The sequence below is a fragment of the Mauremys reevesii genome, linkage group 7 (genome assembly GCF_016161935.1).
Source record: "Mauremys reevesii isolate NIE-2019 linkage group 7, ASM1616193v1, whole genome shotgun sequence".
Classification (NCBI taxonomy): Eukaryota; Metazoa; Chordata; order Testudines; family Geoemydidae; genus Mauremys; species Mauremys reevesii.
The window spans coordinates 25,978,080-25,997,396 of NC_052629.1; the positions used below are offsets into that span (position 1 = coordinate 25,978,080).

Genomic DNA, 19,317 nt, shown 5'->3' on the forward strand with positions numbered 1-19,317 from the left:
TCTTACCTATATTGCTCCTGGGGAGATGGGCCCCTCTTCAGTGTGTGCCCACATGCATATGGAAGCCAGACCCTCCCCCTCTCACCAACAATCATGCCAACCACCGCGGAGGGAGGTGATCCAGACTCTCATACCTGGACAGGTTCCAGCTTCCCCCCAGACAACCCCACACAGCTAACCTTCAAACATCCCCACTTACCCAAACACCCCTGCACTACCCCCCCAGCTTCATCCACAGACACCTTCCAATTTCCTTCCAGACACGATACTACCCCCCAGAGAGGTACCAGTTAACCAGCGTTCTTCCAAATGAGCATCCCAGACACCATCCGGTACCCTCTCACCGACCAATCCCAGCAACCGTCTTTCTACCCACATTTAGTGCAGCTCCATGTCCTACACTCACCACTATTTGGGTCAGGATGGGTTGACCATTAAGTGACATTTGGGGTTAAATTATTTACAGATAAGCTAATTTGCCTATTGAAAAGTTGCATAAATGTTACACAGGGAGCTATGAGTTTGTCCACAGTCCTTTTGCCACTGTCCTCTTTTGATACTATATGGTTTATCTATGATACTGGCCAGGAAAAGAGGAGGAAAGAGAAAAAGAAACAATGGAAATAGAGAAGAGGGAATGGAAATAGACTTGAAGAAAAATCATTAGTGATACAAGATGGTGTTAGCCAAATTCTCCTCCTGATTACATTCATTGATTTCCCTAGGCATAAGTAATGTGAGCATTCAGCCCACATTCTTTAGCTGAAGTCTGGTTTCACCACTAAAATTTTAAAGTCTTTACTGTATTAATTTACAGTGAACACGTATCTGCCATTGACTACAAAACTATTTAAAAATCTATTCATCATATCCACCTCACCACTTAAATTTGCCACTTCATGCTTCACAGGTCACAACCATAAAAGGTGGTTTTAGAAACAAGATTACACCTACTTCTGCCATTCATGCTTTACCCTTCAGTCTGAAATGAGTACTCATGAGATTATTTTAGGAGTACATTTAAGGCAAGCCAGTAGAGACAATAAGATTACACATACAGCTTTAATATTTCCTGTTTAAGGGACAGTAAAACTGTCAGTATTCTCATACTTTGCTGGAGATATGATGAGAATGAAAATGCCAATTTGCTGTATACTGTGGGTGTGTATCTGTAGAAAGGAGAGAAAATTAAATTTTCATAGTTAACCCCTACAGTGCATCACTGCTGGTCTATGAAGGGGATAACAACAATAATAATAATGTGTTGGGGACACAGAAGATTTTCATACTTGCCTAAGATCAAGGAAGGGACAAACTTAGTTCTCTACTTGTACTAGTCACGAAGAATGGGCAACTGCAATGATTCTAATTCCTTAAGAAGGAGAAAGAGAAAATAAAGAGTTCAGAAGAGAGATGAGCAAAGCTTATCTTAGTGGGTTTGTGAAACAAACTTTAAAGAGCTTTAAAGATATGCAAATGCAAAAATATTCTTGGCCTCAAATAAATTATATTTCCTGTGTTTCACAGCTTTTTAATTAAAGTTACATGTTCTACTCTGTTAAAAAACACAATGTATAAATATTTTTCCTTTTAATATTTGCTATTTCATCTGTTTTCCTTTAATCTTCATTTTATATATTTTTTAAACGTTGTAATTATTCTATTTCCCTTTCTTTAGTCAGAAGCAATTTTGATAGTTCTGTTTGGTTTGTCTTTCTTATCTCTTCTATTCCTCTGTTATTTTCCTTTTCTCTTACCCTTTACAACTATGCTAACTTTAGAGCTTTAACAATTTCCAGAAATTATGATGTATGAAAACAGGCTGAGATTCTTAAAGGAATGTAGGGAATTTAAATATATACCTGTCATTGATTTTCACAGAAAATATGTGTTTATATCCCCTAGACTGCTTTTTTATTTTATTTAATTAATTGTATTGTCATATCACCTAGGGACCCCCATTAGGAATCAGGGGCTCATTGTGCTAGGAACTGTTGTATACAGATAAATCTTAACTATCATATGCACACCTAGTTCTTGCTAACAGCAAAGGCCTTGAATCAAACCCTTCCTTGGGATTACCTGTGGGAGGGAGAGAGAAGGGTAAGGGAAGCCCACTGTGTTCACCATATGATGTTTCCAGCTAATTATCTCCTTCAGGATGGGGTGGTGTTTGAGGTGGTTGCAACAGAGGCAGTATCCCCATACAATTAATTCTGGGGAGCCCCATAGAAGGTTATCTTCTGTGGTGCTGCTACAGCTCTGTTAAGTTAATCATTCATGACACAGGAAATAGAGAGGAGGACATAGCTATTCTATAGCAAAACAATAGGAATGGGCTACATTCTGCTCCTCTTGACTTTTCTTCCTTCAGTAACCTGGCACCTGCAGGAACCGGGTTGCCATTGGCTAGCCACCTAGCACCCGCATAGAATCACATCTCTAACTGGGGCAGGAGGCAAATGCAAAGCTGAAGGTGTGTTGCTTCTAGAAAAATTAACATAGGTGTAGTAATGCATTCAGATACCTGCTGCCACTGTCCAGAAGAATGCACCAGAGAAAGGTTCTTCCATGGCTCCTCAAATCTCCCACCCCTTTAAATCTCATTGAGCAACAACCCCATAAAATTCAAACAGAAGAATGCCAGAGATGGTGGGCCGTGGGGCAGGTGATCCCCAGTCTGTGGCCCCCAAAACAAGATAAACCAACCCGTGTAAAGAAGTAGAGGGGAATGAATTGGCTCCTTATTTCTTTGTTGTATTTTTATGTTAAAAATGACATTTCTGCACCAAGATTTTCTTCTCTAAATCTTTTCTTCTCTGTCAATCTCTCTTCCTTGTTATCTACCTTTTACTTAAACTTACCAAAATAAATAAATACATAACACCACTCAATGAAGTTGCCCAGCAGCACATTTCAAATTGATAAAGTAATACTTTATTATGCAATGCATAATAAATAGCAGCACTTCTCTGTCATGGGAAATCAAAAAAGGGATGGAACAAGTAGAATATGAACAGGAACACTAAACTTGGTAATTAGGTCAAAACTTTCCAGGGAAAGGAACCCTCGGGGTCTAGATCATAAGATGATCTGTGTGTAGAAAACATTTTCCCCATTTATATCTGTATCTATAAGCTGCAAATAAGAGTAATGTTGTACTATTTTCACAGAACATTCAAGTGACTGTGATGAAAAATATAAAATCTTGTGAATTCAAACTTCCCAACTGTTTTTGCTTACTGTGCTAGAGCCTGAGTGATGTGAATATATTGAATGATCCATTTCCCTGTGGTCTGGACAAGAGTGCAGGAGGCAGGCTGGGCTGGGGCCTTGGCCGGAGCCATGTTCTTAGACTGCATCAGACTAAGTCTGCAGGCCCCCCTACTTATCAGGAAAGGGAAGAGACAAGAAAATATAGTAGCTGAGGAGAAAGGGGGCTCCATTCCTGGGGGGGAAAAAAGTTCAGTTTTCCCAAGGGAGGGGATGACTTGCTGGTCTCCTTTTTCTTTACTCTTTGTGCTTTTTTTCCCTTCTGCCCCTGCTGTTCTCAAAGGTCTAATCTCCAGGGAGGGTTCCATGTTTCAGCTGTTTGGCTGGGACTGAACCATTGAGAAATAGGGAAGAAACCTCAAGAATTTAGGAAAATGGAATCCACCCTCCTTTAAAACCCTAGCACTGTTACATAGAACTAGATATAGCTCTTTTGTGGGTGAGGTTGGGGGGCAGGAGGAGAGAATCACAAGAGCTCCTAAGGAGGTTAGGTTCCTAACTCTCATTGGCAGTCGATAGGAGTTAGGCATCTAACTCACATGGGCATTTTTGCACATTCCACTAGGCACCTATCTGCATCTTTGCAAATCTAGCCCTATTTACTTGGACCTATATCACACTGCTTTTCATTTTGAAATATCCCTTCCTATTCTGTGGGTATAGTCAAGAGTTTACCTGACTATGGAAATTTCTGGATATCCTAGTTGAAGGACAAAGGATGGTTTCTCATAATGTCAGAGTTCTTTTCTAGATACTAAATATGTTAACACAATGACTGGAATGGAACATTTTCAAGACACAGCAAATAAAAGCACATAATGAGCATTGTAATTCTAGCTGCTACATTTCTATTCATATTCATTTCCAATGGCTGAAAATTAAAATATAGTTTAATTCATATTTGTTTGAAATGTATATGCACTGAAATGGAAATATCTAAGTATATTTGCTGTGGTTATAATACTGAAAATGATCAAGCCATGTTCTGCTCAGGACTCTATAACTTTTCACTGGCAGACTGGTGTTCTTTTATTTGTTTTTCTTTTCTATACTCTGATTGTGCGATCATGGACATTTATAACAATTTAGATAACTACACTAGACAACTTGTTTTAAGATATAGCATGGTAATGTTCCCTGTCCACATGAGCTGTCTTGGGGTCATTGTACTTAGAATACAGACAACAAATGGCTACAAATACCACACCAATCAGACAATTGTATAATGGTTGTCCATTCACAAATAGTCAGATCAAACAAGGATTCACCCTTAGGGAGCTTGTCCAGAATGCTTAAGGCTCTTTCACTTTCCAACAGTAAGCTCTGTGGTTGCCCTTAGCTGCACAGGCCTTCTACCTCCAACAGGCACCTGCCATTTCTCTCAAGCACTCCAGTTGCTTCAGTTCTCTTTCTTCCAAAGCCATATCTCATGCCTGTGAAACTTCTCTTCTTGATCATGGCCACACTGTTTAAATGTCCTGTGCTTTGGGACAATGAAGCCTAGAGTGTATTGGACATCCCAGATATACGTTTAGCAGCAGCCAAGACCCAGCAGGAAGTGATGTCCTTTAAATCTTCCATGGTAGGAGAGCTTCCAAGAGAAGAGGAGAAACAGGGCCAGATTTTCAACAAGGCACTTTTGAAAATCCCAGTAGGCACCAATCTGCATCTTTAGGTGCCTAAATACCTTTAAAATCCTGGCCCATACAGTCTATGGGCAAACCTTCATGTTGGGAAAGAGGATGTGTATTGAAAATGTTATTGGTTGCAGGAGAAGAAAGATTTAGATGGTTGTGAGGAAGACAGCCATAGCAAAGGTCAGATGAGGAAGTGGTGGATTCCTTATTCAAAAATGATCTGAAGCAGTTTTAAAAGATTTGGGTTTAATTTGGCAGATGCCTGTGCTGGTAGTTGAGCAGATTCTTATTTGTTTCCCAAACCAGTTCACACACGCTTAGTAAAGTCAACGTATTTTAAACTCATAAAATATGGGTATCCTTGGGTTGTGTATATGCTTAGATGTGTATATGCTTAGCTCACCTTAACTGATCACTCTCGTTAGAGTGTGTATGGTAGCACCCATTGTTTCATGTTCTCTGTGTGTGTATATATATATCTTCCTACTGTATTTTCCACTGCATGCATCCGATGAAGTGGGCTGTAGCCCATGAAAGCTTATGCTCAAATAAATTTGTTAGTCTCTAAGGTGCCACAAGTACTCCTGTTCTTTTTATTATTGCCAAGGTGAGGGATGTGAACCAGCCATATATTTACATTTGAAGGGTGTCATGATAATGCCAGGTAAAGTGGAAGCAGGGAAACTGCTGACAGATTATCAAGGAAAGAATGATGCTGATAGACTGGCCCTAAAGGAATAGCCATGAATATTTTAGAGATAAAAAGCAAGCCCAGTATCTACTGATGTAATTACATCACCTTTTCAGTTAATTCTCTAAGGTTTTCTTTGCAACACCCACAAAGCCTCTTTTTCCCTTCAGTATGCGCTTCTTGTTTTGAATGCAAATGTGCTTGTCACGTGGGTGAAGCTGAGAACACCAAAATGTGTCACCACGAACTGTATTCAGATTTCTACCTTCAATTTCATCCTTCTCCATCTTGAAATGAATATAAAAAGGTGCAGAAAGGCAGGCAAACACAAAATCTGAGCTGACACAAAACCAAGGCCAGTCAAAATACTTGCAGTGAGAGAAATAATTAGGCAATTTTTGTCTCCCCAAGCATGCACTGGACTCATTGGCAAATTACTGAGAAAATCCACTTCAGCAATGGAGGAGGGTATTTTTGCCCTTCTTTTTATATTCTTTTTAACAACTTCTGCTAAGCTATTTGCACTCTCTCTGAAATGAAACCCCTGTGGTATAGGGAGGGTGGACAGCTGGGGAATTCTGCCTTAAATTAACAGTTAGAAGGCAAATGCTCACCACTGCAGCTAAAAGACAATGAAAGAAGTGTGTCGGATGGCCATGTGGCAGACGGTAAGTTGAAAGGAATGGCAAGAATAAATGAAGAAGAAAACTAAATGGAATATAACAGATGGAATTTGAATAACATAGCTGTTAAAGAGACACAGTCAACTTGAAAATCACATTTCAGTTTGTGAATATTGTATCTACTCTATTACAAGTAACCCCTAAGATTACTATAAGTGAAACATGTTAGCAAATAAATCGATTCAGTTTGTTAACTTTGTGTATTTGACAGACCTTTATGCATAGTCAGTTTCCCCTGTAGAGGGAAATTAGTTAGTTTCTGGCTTGTTGAAATTAATTTTTAAAAACATCAATAGGGCAGCAGAAAAATATCTGTATAATTTTGGAAAGTGAGATGGGAGGAGGGAGCTGAAACCCAGCACATACACTAATATCCAAAGGATGTTGTCCCAGAAACTAACATTTTTTAAATATTAATCTGTTTTTAGGAGAAAAAATAAGTTGTCAGGGGCTTATTTTGTTTGGTTTTTTTGTATTGGACTAGCTGATCTTTCAGTCTTTTTATTAACTCAGAGCATATGAAAGATACCACATTTACTGCATTAGCCATAGAAGTCATATATTTATCCACATACCAAACACAGCATAGACACTGGTAATCTAAATTTCTCCCACAATACTCCAAAAATGTGATTCAGTTACATTCTGGAGAGAATATCTCTAAAGGTACAAAGAATAGTTGAGTTTCCTTAAGTATTCAGTTCTTGACGTCTCTACTCAGACTTCAAACAATTGTCAATTGTAGCAGTGGCTTGTGTGGTAAACATCTGTGCACTAAGAAATGGACTGAGTCCACAAATTCATTCCATATAGATCACCTAACAGCCATGAGGAGTAATGCATTTTCTAGATACCATTGCTAGGACTCTTCTGGATTACATTCAGACTAGGGATCTAAAAGTGAACAAACCCTGAATCATCAATTCTCATTCTTCACTGTTTAATCACCACTGACGTGTTCAAGAACAAAGGTAATTCTATCTTGTTTTGTAAAAATAAAATCTGTAGCTTTGATTTGAAATTTGTATACAATTAGTAAATCCGTTTATTTCCTACTATTATAAACAGCGCCTCCTATTTATATTTTCTTTATCCACCTTGTTGATTCTTCTCCAATCTCCTGTCTTTAGCATGCTACTTATATGTATATTTCAGCAAAACATAGTAATTTAATGCACAAATAATGCTCCTTAGCAAGGATCAGACACTTGATTCTCTTCTTTGTCATTTTTATTGAAAATGATTATTTCCCCTCATCTGTGCATCGGATCCCCTCCCTTTTTTAAGTAAAAGCAAAGAAAACAGGGGGAGGCGAAGCCTTCTCCTACACTTTTAGGGGTGCTGAATAATTGGGGATGAGTGAGTGTGAACATCTTTTCAAATATTTCCTAAGGTAAAACTTTCAAGCAGCAGCAGAAACTGGCTGGTTTTCGTAGGCAAGAAAAGTAGCATATCTACATATCTTAGGTTTCAAAGTTATACAAACAGAAATGCCCTTCACTTTTTATTTAGCATCATTATCAAGCAAAGCACATGTAGTCTAGCTACAGAATGCAGAGTCAGGAGCATGTACAATCTTGCTACTTTTATAGTTATTGCTTTAAGGTTTCACAAAATGTGCGTCTTGTTATAATTCAACCAGTCAGATTGATATGGTGCAATTTGGTGCAGAGTCCTTTTTTATAATTCTCTCCAAATTCACCTCTTCCCACAAGTGGGTGTCTTTTATTATGGCTGACATTAATACTGAATGAACCAGCAGCTGCTTCTTGCTAATGAGCCCTAAGTAAAAAGAAATATATCTCAGTGGCTGCACTTTCAAACTTGGCAGCTTGCCTGTAGAAATCTTTTAGTAGAATCCGGTTCTCTAGAAGTGGTATTCTAAAAAATGTTCTTAGTCTTCTCATGAATGCTGCAGAATTTCTTATGTTGCAAGCATATTTCTGATATGATTAATAACACCTAGACCTTATATAGCACTTTTCATCAATAGGTCTCAAAGTATCATTATCCCCATTTTAAAGCTGGGGAAACAGAGGCATACAGAGGTGAATTTAATGTATATTCCTTAATCAGAAATATAAGCAATAACATTTTTTTAAAAGCAGTGAGAATTTACAAATCTTTTTTTTGTCATATTAGTATCTGCCTCTCTGAAAACATCTAATTTATACCGAGTGTATTAAATGCAGTATTAAATAAAAATGAAGTGGTAAGTGGCAGTCAGGGAACAATTACTGCAATAAAAAAAAGCCCACAAGAAAATTTTATATATATATTGCAATAATTGTGGACATTAATGTTCCAAAAATGTGTGCAGGAACTTCATCCTTATAAAAATCAAAAGGTATATATTTGTGAGTTCAATAGCCATGAATCAAGAATCTGACCCTACTGAAGTCAATGGGAATTTTATTGATTTTAGTGGAGCTAGGATTTCTCATTGCTTCTTCATCTGTATTCGAAGAGCTCTCATCACAATGACTGAAGCATCTGGGTGCTATAGTAAAATAAATTATTAATAATAATCCCATGTAATTGCTAGTTTACAGGGATTTAGGGTCAACATTGTCATATGGAGGTTTACTGGCTCTCTCTCTTCTTAAGTAATAGTCTTGGTTCTCTGTGCAGGGTTTTGTGTATGGTAGTTTGCATGCACCATTCCCTGCCTGTCCATTCCAATGCCATCTCCAGCTCACCAAAAGGAATATTTGGCAGATCTTGTACAGTGTAGAATCTGCTGATTATCTACGGTCAGTTAAAGATCCTCGTGTATATGATTTTACACCAGAAGTGGAAATGTGCTTGACGGTAGCCAATGCTTAATGCCTCAGAGGAGGACAAACCACCAATAATGCATGTACAGTAATTGTGTAATGTTATACCATGAAATAAATATATCTGACCATTGCTGGTAATCAAAGTTTGCTCTGAAGCATGAGGATTGCTAGTTCTTGTAGTCTTATCACTAATTTTTAGTTATCCCATCACAGTATCAGCCAATTAGTTTGGTTTTATTATCTTAGGTCCTGCTCCAGCAAAATATTTGTGTGTCAGTCCTATGGCATGAAGCTCTGAGTCTACAGGATAAAGAGCTCTCTGCTCCCATTTGTTGGTAAATGGGGAAATACAACCACAGAACTGTTTTATCTGTGTAAGCTATTTACCCAGAACTCCAGATGGACAGAAGCTTCAGAGGGGAAAGAGATCTCTGACCTTGCCATTGGTAAACAGAGGGAAGTATATCTACAGAGAGAGAGCTTACTTGCATGAGCTTTCTACCCAGAATTCCTCCAGTGACACTATAATAATTGGAGATATACCAATCTCCTAGAACTGGAAGGGACCTTGAAAAGTCATTGAGTCCAGCCCCCTGCCTTCACTAGCAGGACCAATTTTTGCCCCAGATCCCTAAGTGGCCCCCTCAAGAATTGAACTCACAACCCTGGGTTTAGCAGGCCAATGCTCAAACCACTGAGGTATCCCTCCCCCCATGGGAATGCCCGTAACTGTACATAAACTCAGAATTGATTAGGAAGTGGAAATTGATTAAGCTGGGGAGGGGGGGTTCCTACTTTGTTACAAGAACTCCACTCAATGATCCTAAAAGCTACTGGTTCTCCTCCACTAAGGATCCTGCCAATCAAGGGACTTCTCATAAAGAGATGATGGTGAGGCAGCTTCTTGATGGGAGACAATAGAGAGAGGACTTTTGCTGAAATTACAGCGGAAAGCAGCAGAGCTGAGTGACCTCCAGCCACTTAGTAAAGCTGAAATCACTATACCTGAGTTATAGCTGAAACCCCGTTATATTAGGGTAGGGGCATCAGGGCTCCAGCGGTGATTTAAAGAGCTCCGGGCTCCAGCTGCTGAGGGGATCCCTGGGCCCTTTAAATCACCGCTGGAGCCCTGCCACCCCTACCCTGGGGCTGTGGCAGAGGGGTGCACCGGCGATTTAAATGGCCTGGGGCTCCCCGCAGTGGCTGGAGCCTGGAGCTCTTTAAATCACCGCCAGAGCCCTGCCACTCCTACCCCGATATAACAGGGTTTCAGCTATAACGCGGTAGGGATTTTTGGCTTCCCACGACCATGTTATAGTGGGGTAGAGGTGTAATCAGCACCATAAATGATGTTTCATAAACAACTGCAATATACACATTATCACACACTTTAGTACAGGAACGTGTGTGTGCTGGGATATTTCAAGAAGGAAATTATTTCAGTGATCCTTTGAAGAAATGCATTAAGGATGAATTTGTGGAACTTTCAATATGATCAAAACCAAAAATCCAATAGTACTCCCTCAAAAATGAAACATTTAAATACTTGCATATTTCTCATCTTGTTATAGACAAATCAGACTTAATAAATACCCAGTTTTTTCTTTATTCTAACCAAAGCTATATCAACAACATTTCCTGAGTAACATACCAAGAGATATTCCTTGTCTGTCATATCTGCAAAGAAAGCTAGCCTAATTGTTTATGTAGTGAGTCTATGCACTCTAAAATCATGAGTATTTTTAAGATATGAAGATACAGCAGATCTGATTGGTTTTGTGGCAACACACAATTCTGATTATTAAAATAAGTTATTATAACGGCTGAGTATTATAACTTCTATGTACTTCAAACTTGGTGTGATTTTTTAGAAAAATAAGCATCCTTGAACAGAGGATACAAGCTTTCTTAGTGGGATCATGAATACAGACAGTGCTTCAGAAAAGGGCCCAGTTTAGTTAGAGAGATTTCAGCAGCACTCTGTAATAGGAGGTTAGAAAAGAAGGCAGATTTGTTTTATTTAGGCTAAGATTATGGCTAGCTAAACTCAGACATACGACTGATATAGCATTAGACAGGACACTGGCTAGAGTACATTTTAAAATCATTAAATACGATAGTGTTGTCAGCATACATGACTTACAGACACTCAGACAAACATTAGGAATGCCATGTGTCTTATGTTCAAAATGAAGAGAAAGGGGGTGAAGATTTAGAGCCTGCGGCGACCTTAGCAGCTATAGGTTCTAAAGGCAGCCTCACAACCATGAAATATTATTTTCTGACATAAATCAGAAAGATACAAAGAAAATCAAATCATGCTGTTCTATTTTAAAGAGCATAACTGTAAGATTTATGACAGAGAGTTCAGTACATTTTGCAGCATTAAAATTTTCCTTTAAATACAGAAACATGTTGCTAGGAATATTTTCCTGACCAAAGCAAGGTAAAGATATCAAGTGAAGCGAGTACTTGTGAAGCGCAGTGATTTAATTTTACATTGACTTTCACAATTTACTAGCCAGCGACCAGGGACACAGGGTTTCTGTTTATTTGAAATGTATTTGATGACAGGTAACTCAGGTGACTTTTTTTTTTTTGGAGGAGTATTTTTTTGGACCATAATACAGCACTGTGAATTATAATGATTTAGGTGTATGTTAAGTCATTCAGCAGCAGCTACACTCCAACAGAGCTATGAAATATTACCACGGAACGTTTTAGAAGTTCAGGTTTGCAATGCGCCTTTTTTTTGTTTAATTGAACCACGTCATGAACTAAAATTTTCTTATGAAAAATGATGTACTGGAAGTCTTCCCACACAAGCTAAATTATGACTTAATTGACATTCCAGAGCCTTTGTGGGATAAATCTCATTACTGGAATATTGTATAGCTTGTTCAAGAATGACAGGCAGAGAGAAAAGGGAGGAAGTGTTGCATTGTACATCAAGACTATATACACACTTGTTCTGAGGTCCAGACAAAGGTGAAAGTCAGACCAGTTGAAAGTCTATGGGCGAAGACTGAAAAAAAACAGGGCGGGGGGGGGCAGGGAGGAAGGGGCAATGTCATGGTAGGGATCTAATATACACTACCAAATCAGGGGGTACTGGATGAGGCATTTCTAGAACAAATAATAAAAATCACAACAACACAAAAGATGGTAAGAACAGGGAACTTCAATTACCCACCAATCTGGTATAAAAATAATACAGCAAAACACAGAATCTGCAATAAGTTATTAGAATGTATTAGAGTCAACTACTTGTTTCAGAAAAGTAGAGAAAGTAACCACAGGCAACCATTTTAGGCTTGATGCTGACTAACAGGGATGAATTCTGATGGCAGAAGGCAATTTGGATGAAAGTGACTATGATATGACAGATTTCATGACTCTAAGGAAAAGAAGGAATAAGATTAGTAGAATAAGGACAGTGGACTCCAAAAAGCAGATTTTAACAAACTCAGAGATATCCCACATGAGAAGAAAATCTAAGAAAAAGAAAGACGGCAGTTTCTCAAGGAGGCAATAGTAAAGGCACAACAGCAAAGATAGGAAGAATAGTAAGAGGCCAATATCAGGAGCTTCTTGATGACCTGAAATTTGAGCAGGAATCCTAAAAAGTGGAAGCATGAATGAATTGCTAAGGATGAATATAAAAGAATAGCATAAGCATTTGAGAACAAAATCAGAAAGGTTAAGGAACAAAAAGGGATATAAAAGATAATAAGAGGTTCTATAAGTACATTAGGAACAAAATAAAATGGTAATTGGGAAGGAGAGCAAATACTGGATGACATCAAGGAGGCCAAAGTGTTTAATGCCTATTTAGATTCAGTCTTTCCTAAAAAATTTAATTGTGAACACTTTCTTAGCATAATTAATATTAGTAACAAGGGGAAAGGAATACAGGCCAGAATAAGGTGAGAAAAAACATAATAAATTAGTTGTATTAAAGTCAGCAGGGTCTGACAAAAACAAAATTCACTCTAGGGTACTTAAGGAACAAGCTGAATCAATCTTGGAACTGATAGTGATGATCTTCCAGAAGTTATGGAGGACAGGTGAGGTCCCAGATGACTATAGAAGGACAAACATAGTACCAATACTTATAAAGGGGAACAGCAGGGGCCCAGAGAATTATAGATCAGTCAGCTGAACTTTGATATCTAAAAAGGCACTGAAACAATTTTAAGCACCTAAAGGAGAATAGGGTTATAAGAAATAGCTGCCATGGATTTATCAAGAACAAATCATACCAAACCAAATCAATTTCCTTCTTTTACAGGATTATTTAGCCTAGAGCAGTGTTTCCCAAACTTGGGATGCCGCTTGTGTAGGGAAAGCCCCTGGCGGGCCAGGCCGGTTTGTTTACCTGTCCCGTCCACAGGTCTGGCCAATTGCGGCTCCCATTGGCCGCGGTTCGCTGCTCCAGGCCAATGGGAGCTGCTGGAAGTGGCGCGGGCCAAGGGACGTACTGGCCTCCACCTCCAGCAGCCCCCATTGGCCTGGAGCAGCGAACCACGGGAGCCACGATCGGCCAGATCTGCGGACGCGGCAGGTAAACAAACCGGCCCGGCCCGCCAAGACCTTTCCCTACACAAGCGGCATCCCAAGTTTGGGAAACACTGGCCTAGAGGATGAGGAGCAGCAATAGATGTGCTATATTTTGATTTTAGTAAGCCCTTTTGACACAGTCCCACACAACATTCTCATAAGCACACTAGGGAAATGTGGTCTAGATGAAATTACTATAAGGTAAGTTCACAATTTGTTGAAAAACCATAATCAAAGAATAATAGTTCATCATCAGACTGAGAAGATGTAACAAGTGGGGTCCTGCATGGGGTCTGTCTTGGGTCTGGTACTATTCAACCTTTTCATTAATGACTTGGATTATGGAATGGTGAGTATGCTTATAATATTTGTGAATGATACTGGGAGGGGTTTTCTTCTGATCTCCTGCTAACCTCCCTGTGCCTGTCTTCTGAAACGCGGCTCTCAGTTCGCCCTCTGGCCTGTCTTGCACTCTGATCTCCTGGTATCTGAGCTGGTCTGAGTCCCAATTCCTGCTCTGACCACTAGATCAGACCACCCACATCCCAGTCATGACATATGTAGAGAAAAAGATCTTTGAAATTTATCGAAACAAGTTCCACATTGCAGACGCTTATAACAGGAGAATGATTAATGTTTGAGGTAGCCAATAAGAAAACCTCTGACTGAAATTCCTGTTTCATTTAAAAGTTTTGACAGTGGGAGATATTTTAGGTATATTAATTTTCGATGCACATATCAGTAGAGAAATGTCCCAGAGGGATGGAATATAATGTGTGTAATATTTTCGGAATGATACTTTCAATTTACATCAGTGTAATCCTGACTGTTCAGCCACTCTGATGTTTGTTACATGGAATTGAATTAGCTGTCATTGTTAAGAACTAGATGAAACCAAAACCAATATTATCTGATGATCACAGAACTGACGTTAAAATGATGTTAAAATGATTATCAAAGAATAATGCTAATAGGAGTTATGCTTCTGCAGAGACATTTCAATCTTATGTGCCATGTTTAAGACTAGTACTTCCATAGTGATTACTCTATTTCAATTTTATGTCTTTCCATGGTTTAGAAATAGCATTGATATTTTTCATGTGCACTGTAAAACTAGATATATGAGTGTGTTAGATAAGCTTCCTGGATGGGAACTAACCAAAGTGACTTCTGCTGACTGGATTCTTAATTTTTTTCATGCTTCCATGTTACCATTTAGTGGAAACTGATAATGATAAAGCCCAGCACTATCTCAGGCAGTTAATCTTCATCTCCTTGGGTATGTTCACTAGGTATATGGCCTGTCATCTGCAGGAGTGTGATTATGGCCTGACTGCTGAACCTCCTCTGATTGAACTACAAAACTAACTTACTTTCCTTCCACTGCCTCAAAGAAGAAAATGTCAATGTAACCCAATAAAGAACAGAAGCAGCTGAAAATAAGTCCTACAAAGGAACTCCTATTTCTTTCATAGAATTTAGTTTCTGTCTTGGAGTGTTGGGTGTAAGGAGCTGTAAACCCATGGTAACTGGAGAGCCCATAACTACAATTATGTGGTATTGTTTGAAAAATGGGAACTATTTATTTAATTGTTATATATACAGAAAGAGAGATAAAATTAGCCTTATGCCTACTTGTTCATACTGACATCAACACTAGAGATCAGCCTCAAACATATAGGATTCAGTTGTTCCCAGCATGAGGGCATGATACACCTACAAACTTTCTCTCCCCTGCAGTCCCGGTCCTTGCACTCCATTGGTCAATTAGTGCTATATCATACAGAGGCACATGTGGATCCTTTGCACCAACCAGCACATCAGATCCTGCTCAGCAAACATCTAGTGTCTCTTATCAATGCAGCAGCCACACCACCATATGCTCCAGGATCTCCTTGTATAGGCTGTGCCTTAGAACCACAATTTAGTCCATTGCTTTTTACTGCATTTGGAAACAGCAATCATGAATTGCACTGGAGGAATCATATGTTTGAACATGTACTTAACCCTTAGGAAAGCCTCCAACTTGACAGTACTGAAAGCCAAATTACTATTTGTCCACAGCTTGGTCCTACGTTTAAGGCACTGGTTTGAGACTCTAGATATCTGGATTCAAATCATAGCTCTGCCACCTCCTTCTTGTATGCTTTCCTCAGCTCCCAAGCTGTAAAATGGAGCTAATTGTTCCCTAACTCTCAAGGATGCTCTCATGTTAAATTCATTAGTGTCTGACTCTGTGTGACAGGAGCCATATGAGCATAAATGGGAACACTACAAGCTTCTTCAGACTGGCTATAAAAATATGCCTCATCAGGAAAACATCTAGATGGAAGGGTAACAACTTTTGTGATAATTTGATCAACGGCCTGTTGAATGACGTTGTCAACAAGTTCATATTGTTATTATCTGTCCAATAAAAATCAGACTGTGTCAACCAATACAGTTTCTATGGACCACTGAGCAGCCCACTGGTGGTAATGAATTTCGGACATTACTGACCTATTTTGATTTGAACAAGTTTCCGATTCCTATTGCCCATACCCTGAGTTGTTCAATCCCACTTCTTGATGTACACTGTTTTTAAAGCACACATTGAAAATCCTTCTTTGAGTCTCTATAGAAGCACAAATAAAATAGACGACATTTAACCTTAAGAGTTGCAGAAAATTGTCCACTACATCACAAGCATTGGTGAATGAGCTCCTCAAAGCATCCTGTTGTTTCATCTAGTAGACGGGCTCTAAATATCAAGACAGAATTAGCTGATTAGATTTACTTTGAAAAGCAAGCAGTATGTTAAGCAAATGTTGAATCTTGTATTTTTTTATTCCCTGATGTTCAATGTGCTTCTAGAAATCATACCAATGCAGTAATTTTCAATCCCAATGAAGAGAAAAAGCAGAACAAAGCTCAAACATAAGAAAGCAAATACCATATACTCTATGCAGGTTTTTATACCATGCTCAAACTTTGGTATCTGAGCTACTTCTATAGCTTTCTTTCACTCTCACACACATACATGCTGTTTAGAAAGCCCAAGCATTTATGAGGCCATTTAGCAGAGACACATATAGTCAAAGATGTCAAGGGGAGCATGGAGAGGTGTTCTGCAAATGTTCAAAAATCTGGGCTCAAAGATTTTTAGCTTGTTTGAATATTACCAGAAGAAGAAAATGGAGGATTATCTATATTTGCTAGAACTGATAGAAACAGAAGGAAAGCAAAATTCCAAAGAAGAAAAATAGCTTAAAGACATTTTAATGCAACACTGTTGGGTAATTTTCTAGTAGGTTAAATGCTCCTCAGATGTGCAGGACTTTTAGCCCCATGACTAAAAACTGATTATTCACAGAACACATTTAAGCATGGGCAATATCAGCCCCAAATCAGCCCATACCTCATCAGACAGTCAAAAAGACTGATTCTCCTTTTCTTCTGCCCTGCACATGGCACAGGAAGCAGCAGGGCACAAAGGTGGTTAAGCCATCTTTATGCCTCTGGGCCTCACCTCCCAGTGAGGTTTAGAGCTGTCTCTGGGCTGCTCTAAGTAAGTTGCATTGACTTGTAACAATCTTCTATGGGTTTTAATACTAGCACAGAAAAAACAGCAAATTATTCTCTAATCACATCCCCATGCTCTGTTGGCCTGCCTCCAAAACAGCCTCTTATTTCGGAGGCTGAGAGAGGCCAAGATAGTTATTTGGCTCTATCCTGTCAGGAGAACCTCCCTCAAGCATCCAAAAAGATTATTGTGGGGTTATTTAACCCCCTTCATGCCACCAGAATAGCGTAAGAGAGAAACATCACAAGTGAGAACTGGAGCCAAAATAATAGTTTGATCTCTATACTCATTCACTCTTCTTTGTGCTTATACTGCTGTTGTCAATAACACTTTCATTTGTAATGTCCAGTAGGAACTGGACCCTATTTCAATAAGCTGCACAACAATTGTCATTTTGTTGTGAACTTTCTGTCAAATTGACCTGGCACAGATTTATGTCAGTGACCTAGAAGAGAATGTTTTCCACAACTGTCAGCCTCCCTGCATTTTGTAATGTTTCTCTAAATGCTTTCTTGCAAATAAGTCATTCATGATATTGTAATAGTGAAGAATACAGTGTTTTACTAATCAGAGTTTTTATTTTCACTACAAAGCAAGTTTGCAGTATGAACAAGATTCAGATCTTTAATATACCATCTGTAGTTTTCATCCAAAAGCAAAGTAGTCTGAGGAAGAAGTGGTCATAAAAAGGGCTGAAAAGTACCAAATATTAGTTCTAACTCCTTTGAATGACACATTATTACAAGGGTATCATTTAAGTTTCACAGTTGTTGTGGTATTTTGATTTAAGAAGCTACTGTAACACTTTCCACACATTGCATCTGAATAATGTAATAAACACCCACTGTATCTTCTGAAGACTATATTATTTCATGGGAGAGGAATAGCTCAGTGGTTTGAGCATTGGCCTGCTAAACCCAGGGTTATGAGCTCCATCCTTGAAGGGGGCCAGTTGGGGATCTGGGACAAAATCAGTACTTGGTCCTGCTAGTGAAGGCAGGGGGCTGGACTTGATGACCTTTCAGGGTCCCTTCCAGCTCTATGAGATAATATAATATATGGAGATATACCTAACTACTGGAACAATCTTGCTATAACCATTTCACAGTGGTGAATAAAGTATTTTTAATTAAAAGGCAGGTTAACATGCAGTAAATCCCAAAATGAAAGCATAATGCAGGACTCATAATTGGGCTTATATTATATAAAGTTCTCATGAATTATAGGATGAAAGGTAGTATTTCAAGGATAGGGTGCACTCTCTTAGCATTGATTTAGGTCAAGATTTTCAAAAATGAAGTCAGTAGGAGCTGTGCAATGCTTGACATTTCCAAAGGTCATCCCAAGTATTTAGGAGTTTTAAACAAGATTTAGGAACCTAATTTTACACTCCTAGATTTGAAAATCTTGGCTCTTCTGAAACAGGAGTGGTAAAATGAAAATGAAAGTGTACCACTTAAAGATAATTGGGAATCATTAAAGAACACCTTACTAGATGCCCAAAAAAGCCACAATCCCACATTCAACTGAGAAGGCAATACTCATAAAACAAACAAACAAAAAAACCAAAAAAACACAAGTGGTTTAGAAGGGAAGGGAAGGCAGTTATAAAAATTATATATATATAATCTTATAATATACACACACACACACAAATGTAAGAAAGGGGAAGCTGATAGTAATAAATAAAATCAGAAGTTAGAAATTATAGAAAACCAATAAGGGAAACCAAAAGATACAAGGCAAAATTGATCGCCAAGAGTTAAGGACAAAAAGAAGGATTTTAAAATATTATATATATATATATATATATATATATATATTAGGAACAAAAGAAAACATCAAGATTGGATTTTTTTTTAAATGATATGCCCTAGGAATTATTCTGGGGAAATTCAATGGCCTGTGTTATACAAGAGGCCTGATTAGATGATCACAATGGTTCCTTCTGGCCTTGGAATCTATTAGTCTATAAAAAGAAGACACCTAGGGAGCACCTGACATTCTGGAAGAGGCAGGAGTGGCAGAGCACAGGCTCAGGATGATATTATTTGAGTTGGCAACATGTTATGAGGAGGAAAATTGTTTTCCAAAAGGAAGAGTCATGGCCCTATGATATTTAACATATTTA

At 38.6% G+C, this 19,317-nt stretch overlaps 1 long non-coding RNA gene across 3 annotated transcripts in view; it reads right to left on the bottom strand.

The window, feature by feature from the left end:
- Positions 1-1,293: 1,293 nt before the first annotated feature.
- Positions 1,294-19,317, bottom strand: part of LOC120369485 — a 139,842-nt gene continuing 121,818 nt past the window's right edge. For 2 of the 3 annotated variants that reach the window (XR_005583181.1, XR_005583179.1), the window contains exon 5: positions 15,282-16,364. This is a non-coding gene — a long non-coding RNA (uncharacterized LOC120369485). Of the gene's footprint in view, positions 1,373-15,281; positions 16,365-19,317 lie in introns of those variants that run through there. The other variant, XR_005583180.1, reaches the window with a different exon arrangement.